The following is a 14,497-nucleotide window of genomic DNA, read 5'->3' as shown; positions in this document are numbered from 1 at the left end:
TGTGTGTGTGTGTTTGTGTGTGTGTTGGGGGGTGGGGCTATAAGGGATGAGAGAAAAGGCGGGAAATCTTGGACTTCTGAGGGTGAACCTGATGTGATAGCTAGACAGAAGGGTGGTAGAAGGGATAGCAAAAGATGAAGAGTTTGAGAAATATTTAGAAAGCAGAAGGGTTCAATAAGAATGAGGAAGAGGGAAGAACTCAAGAGGACTTCCATGTTTGTAACTTGGGAAATTAGAGAGATGTTAACACTGTACTCTCCATTAAGATAAAAGGGAAACACTGGATGATGGACATTAAGGGGGGCATGTGACGTAATGAGCACTGGGTATTATATAAGACTGATGAATCACTGACCCCTACCTCTGAAACCAATAATACATTATATGCTAATTAATTGAATTTAAATTAAAAAAAGATAAAATAAATACTAAACCTAAAAAGAAGAAAAAGAGAGAAAAGAACAGATGGCACAAATAGAACACAACCAGGAAGATGGCATTTTATATTTATCAACAATTTCCATTAAATGCAAAAGGTCTAAACATCAAAATCAAAAGACAGAGATTTTTTAATTGGATAAAAAAGCAAGACCCAACTATCTGCCCTCTACCAGAAATTCCACTTTAAATATAAAACCATAATCATTATATATATATTTCTATATATGCTTATATATTATGTATGTAAGCATGATGTGTATGCTTATGTACACATATATAATATATGCATAAGCATACATAATCAAATATACTTTGAACAAACCATTATGCCAAATCAATTAAAAATAAGAAAAATATAAGTTGTTATTTTACCTCCAAAAAAAAAAAAAAAAAGGATAAAAGGGAAACAGTTTTGAGAGGAAGGACAGAACACAGGAATGGAACTGACCATATGGGGATAGGGAAGGATGAGTTCAGCTTTGGGCATGTCCTGTTTTTGGTACAATGGGACCTCTAGCTAGAGAGACCAAACACTCTTGAAAATAACAGGTCAGGAGCTTAGGAGAGACATCAGTTTGGGAGTTATCAGCACATATGTGGTGACCAAAGCCATGCATGTAAGATGAAGTGACCCAGGGAGAAATGTTGTATTTAGAAGAGAAGAGAGTGGAAGACAGACCCTAGGGAATATCAATATATTATTTATTTATTTATTTATTTATATTTTAATTTTTTTAAGATTTTATTTATTTGACAGAGACACAGCGAGAGAGGGAACGCAAGCAGGGGGAGTGAGAGAGGGAGAAGCAGGCTTCCTGATGAACAGGGAGCCTATGCGGGGCTTGATCCCAGGACCCTGGGATCATGACCTGAGCCGAAGGCAGACACTTAAGGACTGAGCCACCCAGGTGCCCCGGGAATATCAATATATTTTTTAAAGATTTATTTATTTACTTGAGAGAGAAAGAGAGTGCAGGCACACACATATGTGGGGGGGAGGGTTAGAGGGGGAGAGTATCCTAAGCAAACTCCCCCCGCTGAGTGGGGAGCCCAACACAGAGCTCAATCCGGTAACCCACGAGATCCCCACCCGAGCCAAAATCATGAGCCAGATGCCTAACTGACAGCCACGCAGGCACCCTGGGAATATCAACATTTAAAGGGCAGGGAGAGGAAGAGAAGTGACCGAAGGAGACGAAGGCAAAGCCACAACCAGGAGAGAATGCTAATACAGATGCAAGGCAAGTGCTGGAATCGCATCCCAGGAGGGGCTGAATAATAGTGATACACTGTGCAGAGAAGCTTAGTGCGTTAAGGACTGAAACACGTCCGTGAACTTGACAGGGGGAAGGTCACCCTAGAGAGATGACTCTAGGCATCTTAGTTTCAGTGAAGTGATGCAGACAACAGGCACACTGCAGAGGGTTAACAGTAAATGAGACATGAGGAAGTAAAGACACAGGGTAAACCCCATTTTCAAACAGCTAAGCTTTGAAGTGAAAGGGGAGGCGTGGGAGAGAAGAGGTTTGGTGGTAAGACACCTAAGACATGAGAGGGATGCATCACGAGCTTACTTGATGGGATAAGCTTGGGACAGAAGACACTGTTTTTGAGCTAGGAATGACATATGCAGGTGAGGAAGTTCCTGTTTTCTTTCCTTTTTTTTTAAGATTTTATTTATTTATTTGAGAGACCGAGCACGAGTGGGGGTGGGAGCAGACAGAGAGGGAGAAGCAGACTCCCCGCTGAGCAGGGAGTCAGAGGTGGGGTTCTTGATCCCAGGACCTGCCTTCCCCAGATCAGGATCTGAGCCTAAGGCAGATGTTTAACCCTTTACTGACTGAGCCACCCAGGTGCCCTGGGAGTTCCTGTTTTTCAATATGTTAATCTCATGCTCTGCACTCTTAGCAAACTTTCTTTAGAATCTCATTCCATTCTAAAGTACAGTATGTTAATACATCTATCTTCAGGTGCTATTACCCCAATTATTTATTTATATATTCCAAAGTGGGGGAAGGATAGGAAAGTAAAAAGAAAAAAAGTCCAAGTAGTGGGAAAGAACTTGAGAGTTACATTCTTTTTTCTTTCCTTTTTTTCCCTTTTTTTAAAGATTTTATTTATTTGACAGAGAGAGAGAGAGAGCACAAGCAGGGGGAGTGGCAAGCAGAGGGAGAGGGAGAAGCAGGCTCCCCTGCAGAGCAGGGAGCCCATGATGTGGGGCTCGCTCCCAGGGTCCTGGGATCATGACCTGAGCCAAAGGTAGACCCTTAACCGACTGAGCCGCCCAGGCGCTGTAGAGTTAAATTCTCTAACAAACTCAGTATGAGTACCAAACTCCTCACAGATGTGTTACTGCTTATCAACCTCTACTGACAAACTAGGCCTCCTTTGCTCAATTTCAAACACACACACACACACACACACACACACACACACACACACACACACACGTATCTCTCTTCTCTTACCACCCCTCCACTACCCTCCTCCTAACTCCAATTGATCTTTTTGAAGTGCTGGAAACTTTCTTGCCTAGAAAGGAATGGAGTCAGCACAGTGGGCTGTAGGAACTTTTTGGAAGCCAAGCCTCCACTGGGATGGCTGGCAAGAACTCAACTTATACAGAAGTGAACATAAGCCACATAAATATAGCCCCCAAATCCCAACTAAATGTATATTCAACCCAACTTCCTCTCAGCCAGTTCCAAAAAATATCAATATACAAATACATAATTTTTTAAAAGTTGGCAAATATTTTTTTAAAAATGATTTAGCAGTATGTAGGCCAAGCAATACAGGAGTGTTGTTGTGTGTCCTAAAGGCCACCAGTTTGTGGCCTTTACAAAAGCCAAATGCGATCAAACTATCAAAATTAGAAAAAGAGAAGACCTTATTCTGTTTACAGAATAAGAAACTATGATGAATAAAAGAAAAAGATAGCCTAAATAAGATCAAACATGGTAAATGTTGTATTTGGCTACCATAAGATATGAATGCTCCAAATCAATAATAATAAAAGAGACAACAACTCAACTAAAATAAATTGATGGGGGAAAAAATAGGAATGAAGGGGTGAATAACAATATTCCAGGTAAAAAGCTAGCAAAAAGTTGCAATACCAATATCAGATAAAAGAATTCAGTGCCAAAATAATCAACTAGCACACTAATGAAAGGTAGACTCTACCAGGATGCAGCAGTTGCGAGTTTTTATGCATAGAATAACAAAGTATCAAAATGTATCAAATAATTTATAAAGAAAGGAGACTGACAAATTACTATCGAAGTGGAAACTATAATACACATTTGACAATTCAATCAACAAAATATAAGTAAGGGGATTGAGTGTTTAAATAATGAACAAGGGGAGCTACCTATAGATTATTAAATATGTTTGTGTGCACATACAGTCAATTAGCTGGAGCCCAGGAGCTAATGGCTCCCTATCTAAATGTCTGTGCGGGCAGGTTCCTGCTCAGCAGCAACCAGCGATTGCTAGGGAGGTTACAGGCCTAATGTTTCCAGATGTTTCAAAAGAATCTTAAGATATTTTATTTATGAATACATATACATGCACACAAATAAACTTTGTGTCTGGCATAGACCGAATATACATTTTTAAATGAATATTTTACAAAAGTGGTCATGCACTGGATTAGAACTTCTGATCAAAATGCAATAAAAACTGTCATAAAGCCACCAAAACAAACACTAAGCACCTAGAAATTTAAAATAATCCGTAAATAACTCTAGAATGAAAATATTACTCAAAACTGAACCACATCCTATTAAGAAATGAATTAACAGTGAGAACACTATATATCAAAACTTATGAATATAGCACAGCCAAAGCAGGTCTCAGAAAGAAGCCTAGAGCCTTTATTTGAACTAAGTTTATTGGAAAATAAAAAGCATTGAAATACAAATGACAAGCATTTGATCCAAGAAATCAAGTAAAAAACAACCACAATATATAAGGAAGAAAATTAAAGACAAAGGGAGAAAAACTAAACAACAACAACAACAAAAGTAACCATTGTGAAATAAAAAGAAAAATCCAATTCAAATTCTGGAAATATGAAATATTCCCATAAAATATTTCCATATATGAATGTACTTTGCTGGTGAGGCTATATTTAACAATAGAATATATTCTATAGAGCACAGAGTTGTTAAACATTTGGACAATTTAGGAAAAAACACACTTACTAAAGATAGTAAAATGAGTATGTTTTTTCTAGGCTCTGTTTTTTAGAGTAGTTTCAGGTTCACAGCAAAATTGAGCAGAAACTACACAGTTCCCATATACCCTCTTCCCCTCCGCATGCATGACCTTCTCAACCATCAACATCCCACACCAGAGGGCACATTTGTTACAACAGATGAACCTACATTGACACATCATTATCATCCGAAGTCCCTAGTTTACATTAGAGTTCACCCTCGGTGTTGTACAATCTATGTGTTTTGACAAATGTATAATGACGTGTATCCACCCTTGTAGGGACATACAGACTAGTTTCACTCCTCTAAAAGTCCTCTATGTTCCACCTGTTCAACCCTCCCCCCACCAAGAGGTTCCCCACCTCTTGACAACCATAGATCTCTTTATGATCTCTATAGTTTTGCCTTTTCCAGAACATCACAATTTTTAGTGTTTTATTTCAAGAACATGAATAAAAAAACATTGTTATATAGATTAATAAGGATTAAAATACCTTATGAGATGCTAATTTTCTGTATACTCCTCAAATCCCCAGAGTATAAACAAACAAATCTTTTCTGGACATAGAGGGGAAAGCAGCTCATCTCTTTTCATACCAAATTAACCCACAAACACAGTTTTACAGGAACATAACATATGTTCTCGAATTCTTTCATGGTAGAGCTAATCCTATTAAAACCCCAAATATCGACAGTACGTGTTTCCAGGATTCAAGCTTTACAACATTATAATTTAACGGGCACACCCTGCTTAGTGAGCTCTTAATCCAACTTCAAAAAGAGCACAGCATAGTTCTGTCAGGGTGGGCTTCATGCTACTCACATAATTTATACAGATAAGAAATATCCAGAAACCCATTAATCCCTTTTACTGGCTTGTGGAAAAGAGGCATTTTTTGGCTGGGCCGGTGGGATGGGGAGAATGAGAAACAAGATTATGTAGTGTGCTGAGATTTGAGATAGAAGATGCGCACTCCAAAGTGCCACCCCTGTGCATGTAAAAATATAGGTATGATATTAGGAAGAGTAAATGTGAAGTAGAAGTTGAATTTAAAATCAAGGCAAGATTTATTTGCAACTCAATTCAATTCAATAACACCCAAATAGTGCATGTATTAGAATGAATTTTGTTGTTTTTTCCCTCCATCCTCCTCCCTCCTTTACTTTTCCCCTCCAGTATTTATTAAGATCCTAACCAATAAGACAAACACTGTCCCAGATCAGTGCTTACAGTCTTGGAGAAGGTAAAGTACTGACAAGTAAACATACAATTAAAATATATAGTACTTAGAACTATGGTAACAAAAATACCTAGAACAAAGGGAGCTTCTAGGAGAATCAAACCAAGCATAGGGTGAAGGGGGAGAAAGAATGTTTTGGGCAATGGAGCCAAAAACAGCTTATTATAAAGCACAGAGAGAGTCGGGGAATGGTGAGAGAGTTAGACAGGGGTGATATGCAGAAACCAGGAAGGAAGTAGGTCTTTATCTAAAGGCAATGGAAAAGTATTGAAGAATCTTAAAGTGGAAGAAAGATATATCTGAATTTGTGTTTTTAAGAAGCATTCTAAATGTGAAGTAGAGAATGGACTACAGGCAGAGAAACCTATTAGCAGCCTGTTGCAATAATCCATATGAAACATGACGGTGGCCTTTAACAAGGTAGTGACAGTGGATCTGGGGTGTGAAAGGATATGAAAGATAGAATTCAAAAACCAACAAAACCGTAAGATTTAGTGACTAGTTGGATAGGAGTAAAATGAAATGAAGGGAAGGGGGAAATCAAGGGTAACAGTTACCACTTCTCTAGTATTCACCATATGCTAAGAGTTGTGTGCTCTATGGATTATCTCAAAGCAATCTGATGAGGTAGCTGGGATTAAGTCTCATTTTTCATAGGCTCACACCTTGTCCAGGATCAAACACCTAAGTAGTTGAGACAAAACCGAACCTGGGTTTGACAGGCTACAAAGCTTGTGCCCTGACCACTAGGATTCTGGTATGGCTCAGGAGGAAGAGGGATTTAGAGAGTCAGGGGTCAGAAGAGCGGTTTCGGTAGAGATCAGTGAGAAATCCCATGTGGCAACTGGATATTCAGTCCGGAGTTCAAAGATCTGGTTGAAACTAAAATCTTAAAAAAAAGAAAAAAAGAAAATACAGATTTGAGAGATTCATGAATTGAAGCTGTGAAGTGAAAAAAAGAGAGAAAGGATTAGAAGCAAAGAGGGCCAAGGACATCACCCTGTAGGGAAGGAGCCAGCAAGAGACATCTAGAAGGAACTCCCAAGAGGCATTAGAAACAACAGGAAAATGTGGCACCACCAGAGCAAAAGGACACCACCATTCTAATGAGTCATTATGTTTTTGAAATGTCAGGTATGAATATTTACTTCTTTTGATTTTGGTGAGAACAACTTTGGTGCAAATTCTAATTTTCAGGTGAAAGGTCTATTACAGAGAAGGGGAAGAAAAAACTTTTATATGGTGTCCCTAGATATAAGAAGTTATATTTTGGCATATTTATGTACAATCCAATTCTCATGAGACATGAGACTTGTTTTAATGCAACAGGTTGTTTCCGATTGGGGCTGATATATAAACTTGAAATGTGGCCAAATATGCAGTACATAGAGTTCTTTTCTGAGGGTTTAGCAAGTTAAGCTAAGAAAAGAATATTTCATTTAGAAATTGTAATCAAGAGAAAACAATCTATGTCTTTAAAACCATAAGTGGGGTGGGGAAGGGGGCTGTAGCTGTCATGTGTTTGAGCCAACCTAGAATCAAAAGACAAACAATTTTGTCTTTAATTTTTCCCACTGCAATTCCTACTTCTTTTGAACCTTCTTTGGCAGCGATGACTACTTAAATATTTTTAGTGGCTCAGCAGGGTTCTTCTTACAATTGCAAATAAGTAATGCTCCAAAGATGAGATGGGCAGCTGTCTTCAACATAAAAAGGAGAGCGGTTGCCTTTGTGGAGAATTTACCTTCTTACCCAGAGCTGACAGAGGCAAATCTCAAATGTGGATCACTGACTTGTGAATCACACCACTGGTTTCAGTGAGATCTCTGGGTAAGCAAGCCATTTGAACAATGTAATATATTCAAGAGAGGTTGTTTATCTCATGTAAGAGTATTGGAATGAAAACTTTCTAACTGTAGATCAGCCTAAGAAGTGAACATGTCAAAGCACAAGACTTGGTGTACAAAATGGAGACCAATTCCACCAATTCCTCCTTCTTCTTCTTCTTTTTTTTTTGTTCTTCTCTCTGTGTTGCTCTTGCTAATGCACATACCCACTTTAAGCAAATATATTGTATATGAATTGGGTGTCCGAGTTAGTCCTAATAAAATAATATTTAAGCGAACTAAGAAACCAATGAACAATTATTCTTTAAGACCCAAAGCATAATTAGGACTTCTGAGAATGTCTTTATTACTGTATTCATGAACAAAAGATACATTTCAGAGAGTCTGGGAGATTGCAAAGGATTTAAGATTTAAATACGGAAGATGCTAATTAATTAACTTCATGTGAAAAAAATCAGGCCATGTATTCTATCTGTATGACTGCATCATATGCAAATAAAAAGACTGGAAAGAGTGAAACACAAATGATACCAGGTGTTGGATTTGTATAGTATGTCTCTTTTCAAAAGCTTTCTGGTATGTTATTATGTCACTTTCATAATTTTAAAATAAAACCTGAAATACACATTTTTTTAGAAAAGGAAATATTTCCTTTGGGAAGAATGCAAAATAGCAGCGAGGCTTAATTTTTGAGTTGACCAAAGGAGATCTTGGGTAATATCTTCCACAATATATTTTTTTAAGATTTTATTTATTTATCTGACAGAGAGAGACACAGTGAGAGAGGAAACACAAGCAGAGGGAGTGGGAAAGGGAGAAGCAGGCTCTCCGTGGAGCAGGGAGCCCGACACGGGGCTCAATCCCAGGACCCTGGGATCATGACCTGAGCTGATGGCAGACGCTTAACGATTGAGCCACCCAGGAGCCCCATTCCACAATATTTTTTATCATGTGTCTATAATTTTTCTACATATGAAATTAGCCCCTTCATGAGAATTTTCTCCCTCGATAATATAGTTACATTTGGTTCTGGTCAGTGATACCTTGTGCAATTTAATTCCCTTTCACCATGCATTCCCATCTGTTCTTGCTTTTCTCTCTGCATGTTAACTGTAATTTTGTCTATTCTTTATTTTATTCTATTTTATACATATTAAACTTGAAGATAAAAAGATTACACACAGAGATAGCTTTTGAAAACTTAATAGATGGGAGGACATTTTCATACAGAGTTGATAGTCAGGATTTTGATTCTGCTCTCTACCAAGAATACGGGGCTGTTAGAGAGAAAACTAAACATTTTCCACAACAGAATGCCGTAGAAAATCTGAGGCAAGATTCTTTAACTCTGAAACCATCCAGTGGCATAATTAACTTTGCAGCTGATAATCACCAACAACCATGATCAATATTTTCCTGAAAGTGCCTAACATTGTTTCTCTCTTAATTTTTTAAAAATTTAATATGGGAATTTGAAAAAATATGCAAAAGCAGAGAGAATAGTATAATGATATTCTATGTTACTTATCACCCAGCTTCAATAAATAGCATTATTTTGCAAATCTTTTTCCATCTATCCCATATCTGAATATTTCCCCTGAGATAATCTTAAAGAAAACCCCAGTCATATTATTTCACCTCTAAATATTTCAGTATGTATCTCTAACAGATAAAGGCTTTCTTTTTTCTAACATAATCATTATATCACACCCAACAAAATTAGTAATAATTTCTTAATATCATCTAATACTCAGTTTGTGTGCAAATTCCTCAGCTATCTCAAAAATATCCTTTTGCAATTGATTTACTTGAGTCAAAACTGAAATGAGTTCTTTATATTGATTGTCAATTTGTCTCTTATACATTTTGTTCTTCAACAGTTACCCCTTCTCCCATTCCTTTTTTTTTTTTTCTCACATGAGTGGCTAACTTTTACTATTCATTTTTCTTATGGGTATTTTTGATGATTTTAAGTAAAAGTGAATTGTACTGCTGAGAGGAACTAACTGACAATAATATCTCTTGCTTTTACCATTCAGGCTTTCTGGTTATTTACTTTTCCAGTAACTCAGCAGTTACTCTTCCAAGTAGTCAGTAATCACTTGGCATCCAACTGATTTATCATTTAGAGAAGAAATCAAGGCAACATTTCAAACAAAGTATTATTATATTCTCTTACCTTTTCTTTGTTTTCCAGAGGATGACAATGGAGGTACCATTCAGAAATTTTCTTAAAAGACAGTGGAATTGAGGATAAGGGCTCTGAATTCCCAGGTATAAAAAGATATGTGGAGGAAAACTGCTACCTTTCAACCTCTCTCCATCTTTTGTTGACCTATTTTACCAAGCTACCAGGTGGCTAAAAAAAAGAATGCTCAAGGACCCAAGTGAAAACAACATTCAAAATCTATTTGCTCACTTGAATACATTTTGATCAGAGATAACACTTAGTCAATAAGCTTAAAGAATATAAGCAGCCCTTACTAAGGTCTTGCTAAAATTACAGCAGTCTGGTGTTAGCACATACTAAATATACTAGTGAGCACCTAATTATTATAGGTTGTTACAGATTAGGGATGTTTCACCTCCAATTAATGGGTAGTGATTGATTAGAGGAGGGTTAAGAGATAACAATTCTAAAGCCTCACATATGGTAAGAATTTAATACATATCAGTTAGCAGTGCTCTTAAGCTGTTACAAAAAAAATATTCATCAGAAGCTTGGCTATTTTAACAAATTCTAATTTAGATTTATATACATTAAGATTACAGATTTTATTACACCATTGATCTCAACATTAAAAAGCTTTATGCCATGAAAACTGTAGGCTCTTCTTATTCATAAAAACAAGCTTTTTGAGTTTCAGAATGAGTGTTTTGCCTTTGCACATAAAACTGGCTGCCGGACTGAGCATCATTAAAGCCAGAATAATGTAGAGGACATTTAAGGAGATGATTTCTAAGTTTCCTTCCAGCAGTAAAAGTTCATAAGTCTAAAAATAATGCTATTTTATGTAGATCGTTTTACAAGAGATTTACAAGGGATCTTATGGGTCATCTGGTCCATTTTCAATGCAAGGAAATCCTGCTCGACATGCTAATACTACCTGATACTTAAGACTACAGTTTTGATACTAAAATCAACTCATGCTAGCCTACTCTTTTGCAGTTTACAAGGCATTATTCCCAACTATTATTCCAATAGTTCTATGAGAATAATATTAGCAAGTCCATTTTATAGATGTGAAACTGAGGTTCCTGAGATAATGTGGCTAGCTTGAATTACAAAGCAAGTGGAAAAGAATGTCACTTCTCAAATGCTTCTAAAAGCATATTTTATGTCATTTATATAACACAGTGGAAACTTTAAAAATTATTAAAATAATCCCGTGAAGGTAGGAAAACTGTCCTCAAGTTTTGCAAATGAGAAAAAGTATGCAAGTTTACAGTCATGCCCAAGGTTATGCCACTAATAAGCAGCAGAGCTGAGCTAGGACATGGATTTTCTGTCTTCTACAACTCCCCTTCTACCACACCAGTGTGCATCTGTCTGAAAATTATAATTTTGGAAGTTCTTTTTTTCCTAGCAAAATATATTTATAACTTGACTCTGGGAAAGAGTTAAAATTATTTCACTTGTCTTGACTCAATGCAGTTGAATCTTTAAAATACTACATATTTATGAGTCATATTTTATCCTTAGAAAAGTTAAGATATACATTAACTTTAAGTTAATACAGGTAAAGTAATATAATTATTAAGATATATACTAATATAACCCTTAAAGACACTTCAGCAATGAAACCGTTAGAAGCGAAAGAAATGAAACTAAAAATAGCTTAAAGTGCTTGGAGTACAAAGCTGAATATTTATTTGACATTTTATTAAAACCTGAAAATTGAATACAGGCAAAAAATATCTTGAAAAGCTCTTGGTATTACAGTGTGCTTAGAAATATAAGCTATTTAATTCTCATGTTTTGTAAACAATTTCATTCTATCTTAATTCTCACCCCAAAGCAAGGTCTTGTGCAGAACCAGGGGTGCTGAACAATCTGGGGTGAAATATCCATAAAGAGTTAGGGAAGAGAAGACCCTCTAGGAGATGAAGTGCTAGGCAGGCGCTCCTCAGTCGCTGAATGGGAAAAAAAAAAAAAAGCTCAGAAGTGTTTTTGTTGCATGTACTGATTCTACTCTAGTATTTTTAAATATGTCCTAATTCTAACTTCTTAAGTATTTACTGTGATTGATTCCTCCAGGTCGATGCTTCTGACCCTGACCTGCTAATGATTCTGATGCTGGATTGCTCCCTGTACCTCATGACTTCATCAAAGAGATTGAGCCTCTTCCCTGAACATCCGGGCTTTCAGTTTATGGCATTAAAAACATATAATAAACCATTTTAGATTATGGTTCTCCAGGAAGCTATAGCAAACTCACAGGGGGTATTGTAGGGTATTTTAAATTTCCAAAGGAAACACAGGTGTATGAACATTTATTGGATACCACACAACTACTAGATAAGATAGTTCATAGGTTTCAACCATCAATCCTGCCACATTCATTTCATTAGTCTAAGGGTCTTGTGAAAAAAACTTACAGACACACTAAGGTTAAAAGTGTGCAAGGCTCTGACATCTAGATTCTTTTGCTCTATGTATTTGGGATAGTTACTTATTCATTCAACAAATAAGTATTAAACAACTATTATGTTTCAGGAACTTAAAAGTTCTAGAAATCCAGTAGTACACGAGAAAGAAAAAGTACCTCTTCTCAAGGTGTATATATTCTCGTGGGGAGAGAGGAGAGATAATAATTAAAAAAATAGATGAGCCTATAAAAAATTACCCAGGAGAACCTGACAATGACAGTAGTAGGGGCAGGAGCAGGTTTAGACAGGGTGGTCGGGGAATGGCCTTCTGAAAGAGTAACTTTTGCACTGAGACATCTCAATGACAAGAGGGGGCATTTAAAAGCATTTTTTAAAAAAGATGTTCTACTCATCAACAACCAAATAGTTGTATATCTTAACATTTCTAGTTCTTTTTTTCTTAGCAGACTTCGCAGTCTGTATCAGAGAAATGGCTGTCTTCTAGTTTTGTCATGGACTGTTTTTTAGGCCATGAGAAAGATCACCTCACTTTTCCTAAATGAGAAAATGGAACCTGAGTAGAGTCATAACAAATCATTCTTTGCTGGATGTATATTAGCGAGCCACGCTTTATGATAGTGATAAAACATTAAGAATGACTGGATATTGATTCTTATAACTTCTTTCGGAACCAACAAGTGCACTAAGGACATAAAATTAAGAAGGCAGTGGTGATAATTCATGTTGCTTATTTCCTTGTACATCCTTTTTCCAAACCACCAATTGGGTGTGTCCTCTCTTGCTCTCCAGCCCCTACCACTCTAGAACATTTATTCCCCAGTATTTGATGGCAAATAGCACTACTGGATCCAAGTCTTTCACATTTTAAAATCATATTAACACCTCCACGTAGCATCAACATACTTTATTTGTACCATACTGTAATTTATGTAAGGACTTGTATAGCATAGTAATATTCATATCTATCATTTTCTTTTAAAATGTTATTATAGACACACCCAACTAAGAAATCCAGGTCTGGTGTTTTGAAGTTTAGTTGGGAGATCTCTAAGTTCTCCCTTACAAATTTGCTTCTATACTTGGCACAGATTTCTACTGAGTAGGAAAGCAAAATCACTAACGATAGTATGCTATGCCTTCCCTCTCTTCATCTTTCCCTTATTGTAATATTACACATAATCTCATGGGTTGGAGAGAATTAAAAGCAGTCTCTCCTCTCAAAGAGAAAGGGTTATCATGTCATCAATTCCTTTTTCATAACTAAAATGTAAAAGCATAGTGGGCTGAGAAATGAATATCAGAGCTGACCATGCTTTGCCACTAAAAACTGTATGTATGACTTTGGGTACTTCACTTCTCTGTCTCTGGGCTAGGCAGCTTCCAAGATGGCTCTCAATGATCCCCCCTTCCTGGTATTCACACCTCTGTGTAATCGCCTCCCATGGACTGTGGGCTGAAACTAGTGACCCACTTCTAATGAACAGAATACAGTGAAGGTGATGGGATATTTCAAAGTTTAAGTCATAAAGAGACTGATTTCCTGCTTTAGCTTGCTTTCTTTCTGGCTCACTCTGAGGGAAACCAGCTGCCATGCTGTGAGTTGCCCTATGAAGATGCCTATGGGAACTGATGCTTCCAGCCATGAGCCAGTGAGGACTCAAGACCCTCCATTCCAACAGTTCTTGAGAAATGAATCGTGCCAGAAGATATGCAAATGGGCTTGGAAGAGAAACCTCTCCAAATGAAGCTTGAGGTGAGACCACAGCCTAGCTGACACAGTAATTGCAGGCCTGCGAGAGGCTCTGAGCCAGAGGACCCAAGTAAGCTTTGCCAGGATTCCTGAACCACAGAAACTGAGATAATAAATGTTAGTTGTTATAAGCCAGTTAAGTTTTGGGGGTACAGCAATAAATAACTAGTGGTACAATCTATTTTCTTCTCTGTTAAAAAAAAAAAACAAACGTTTAGATTAATGATTTTTTGAGTTCCTTTCTAGAAGCTCTAAGTTTCAAAGACAATATTAATGTTGGTAGTAAATGCATAAAAAGAGAAATCACACAGACATACAAACTCCAATTTCATGATCTTTTTTTTTTAAGATTTTATTTATTTATTTGAGAGAGAGAGAGATAGC

The 14,497-nt window shown here is 36.9% G+C and overlaps 1 protein-coding gene across 3 annotated transcripts in view; it reads right to left on the bottom strand.

The window, feature by feature from the left end:
* The window catches only part of GSTCD (glutathione S-transferase C-terminal domain containing), a 130,589-nt gene that overhangs the window by 52,135 nt on the left and 63,957 nt on the right, over positions 1-14,497 (bottom strand). The gene's annotated exons all lie outside the window — the stretch shown is intronic.

Source organism: Phoca vitulina, unplaced genomic scaffold, assembly GCF_004348235.1.
Source record: "Phoca vitulina isolate PV1807 unplaced genomic scaffold, GSC_HSeal_1.0 scaffold3, whole genome shotgun sequence".
NCBI lineage: Eukaryota > Metazoa > Chordata > Mammalia > Carnivora > Phocidae > Phoca > Phoca vitulina.
This window is presented reverse-complemented; position numbering and strand designations above follow the sequence as displayed.